Raw genomic sequence first — 3,041 nt, 5'->3', positions numbered from 1 at the left:
GCATCTCCACTAGCTGGAGAAGCCCTGGCTAGCATAACAAAGAGCAGTAAGCCTTTGAGGCTCACCACCCTGAATGCGGTTTCACCCCAAGCAGGCATTGCTCCTAACCCACGAGAGAACAAGTGCTCCCACCTCAGGGTGTCAGAAACATGTCTGTGTGTGGCAGGCAGGGTCAGACCAGTCAGCTGGACACAAGGGAGTTGGCCGTTTTTCAGGGGCCATCTTTAAGATAAACTCTGAGTGCATTTTGTAATAAATCCATCACTGGTATCAGTGTGGCTTTATTATGCTGAGAAATTTGACACCAAACTTCTTAGCATCCAGTAAAGCCATCATGGAGCTGGGGAGTTCGTAATCACAAACTCCCAGACCATGTACTCAATATGCCTCCACTGCACTTACAACGTCTAAGAATGCACTTAGGCACTGTAGGGGCATATTGCTCCTGCAGATATGCCCTCACCTTTGGTATTGTGCCTTACGGTTGTGAGGTCTGCTAGAGGGGTTACTTGCCTATGCCACAGGCTGTGATTATGGGCATGGCACATGTGTGCTATGTCGAATCTAAAGCTTTGCACCAAAACACACAGTCTGTAATGGAAGTATGAATGTGTTAGGTGAGGTGTCTCTGAGGGCGGCAAAATACATGCTGCAGCCCTTAGAGACCCTCTCTGGTTACCAGGCCCTTAGTACCCGGGTTACCTTTAACAAGGGCCTTAAAGGTGGGCAGGGGTGGGCCAATTGTGGAAGCAAAGGTACAGTTTTGAGAACGAACACAGACAATAGGAATCTCTTTAGCAGGGACCCAGTGCACATTCAGTCAAAGTGCATCAAATATCAGGCAAAAAGCTGGGAGTAACCATGCAGAAAGGGGCACCTACCTACACAGGCCAATGATGTTGTCAAATGCTTCATGAGCACTATAAAGAAGTAGTTTAGCGCACTGCGATTGAAGGCAGTGATCTCAAATCAGCTCTATGTTGAGCCCTTGATACCTACAGATTAACTCCCCATTCCTCTGCAAGTAAAAGTCATGCCACCTTGATGTTTGGGAGAGCCAAGGGAACCAAATTGCCACAATGGACCACTCATAGGTTGGCAGATACAGACGAGATCCGTACAACTGATTCCTTGCACAAGTCAAGAATGAAGACCTATGCTTATAAATGCCTATGTGCTTGGGACACGGTTTTCAAGGATGGCTATCCAGTCCTGGTCAAGCAAAAACAGAAACGCAAGTCTGATGCTCCAATTATGCTGTACCCCTGAGGGTTGTGACGAGCGAAGAACATATTGTGTCTGCTCAACATCAACCAAAGTCCATCACAAGAGATTCATCACACTTCAACACCTATCTCGATGCTTGTCGACTCCAGATGTCAGAAGTGAGATCTGCGCACCTAAAAGTCTGGAGAACCCACATCTTATGCCTACCTCTGTATCCCTGGCGTCTGAGCCAGGCCCTGCTCCTTCGCTTCATCAGCCTCACACGACTAGGTCTGGAAGACTGGTTCATGCACCTCGATGACTCATTGAAGAACTATAATGTATATATTTAATATTTGTACTTTTATTTAACAGAGGAGGAGAAGTAGTGTCTTGAAAATATGAATAGCGGGACCCTTCTGGTCCCTGATGGGCTCCGTAGGAAAATGATATAATCGTTTGGGTGTGTCTGTGTGTGTTTAATAAAGCTCAGGACGCAGTGCGTACTGTTAATGGTTGCCCTCTGAAGAATAAACATGTGCGCTATAGAACTCTGTGTGTGGTGTGGTCATTTGTATTGTACTGGACTGCGGATGGCACTACACCCCTGAGTCCTGATTATGATCCTGGCAATGTTATTTAGATCGAAACGCCATGGACTTTAAAGCACGGATCCTATATGACCTTTGAGAAGGTGCTATAACAGGCAGTGCTGTTCATGTTTGTTGATGCACTTGTTGATCACAATATATCACTTGAGTGTATCACCTCTAAAGAGAGCACCAATCACGTTTATTCTACACCAATGTGCACTGTGTATTGGAATTGTTTTTCATAAACTTTTTTAAATAAATGTGATCTGCCACTTGTTTTTTTGTTTTTTTTTTGCAATTTTATATAGCGCAAACTTGACCCTAAGGTATTGGAGCACATTCATTTTTTTTTGGTAGGCACCGGGAAATTAAGTGATTAGCCCAGAATCCCAGGACGCCCAAACTCGAACCTGGTTTCCCAGCTTCAAAGTTGTCAGCTCTGGCCGTTAGGCCACATCCTCTGCCCACCTTGCATCTAAATTATTGTTACTAGGGATCATTGTGTTTGTTTTGAACTTCCTTATAGGTCAGACATGCTGTCAGAAATTATGGTTGACAAAAGGCCAGCTTGAGTTCCCACCCCCCGCCCTGCCCTTGGCAAATAGCTGACCCAGTTGAAAAACTTGGGATAGATTCTCATCCGAGACACCACCTCCCACATGAAACTCCCTATCACACTGTCAAAGGATTTTTCAGCATCTGATGGTTTTATGGAAAAAGCCTGGGGCTGACTTTGGCCAGCCTAGAACAGCGGCCACGAGTGCTGGAAAACTAGAAAAATAACCATCCATCACTCACTCTTGCTTTTGAACGACTATACAATTTAGAAATTATGAGCATAGTTATTACTATGCACCACATCAAATATATTTACAGGCATAACCGTGCCACAGTATCATAATCAGAAAAATAAAATAAAAAAATAAAAAATGAATGAAGTGGGTTTTAGATATTGGTATGTTGCACCACTGTTTAAAAACCACGAGGTGGAAAATGCCCCCTCCCCGCCCGTCCCCAGAACCTACATTGTGCGGCTCTGTTTACTGCCCGCCGCGCTCTCTGTACCAGGCTTCTTTGGTGATGGGCCACATCTCAGGCCAGCCAAGGATATTCTAGGCTTCTGTGAAATGTTATTTTAGGTTGCCAATAAACTAAGAACAAGACAAATTGCTCTGTTTACTTCGTTCTTCTTATCTACCAGAACCTCCCTAAAATGTTCCCCGTCCATAATACGTGAATTGG

This window comes from Triturus cristatus, chromosome 9 (assembly GCF_964204655.1).
Source record: "Triturus cristatus chromosome 9, aTriCri1.1, whole genome shotgun sequence".
NCBI lineage: Eukaryota > Metazoa > Chordata > Amphibia > Caudata > Salamandridae > Triturus > Triturus cristatus.
This window is presented reverse-complemented; position numbering follows the sequence as displayed.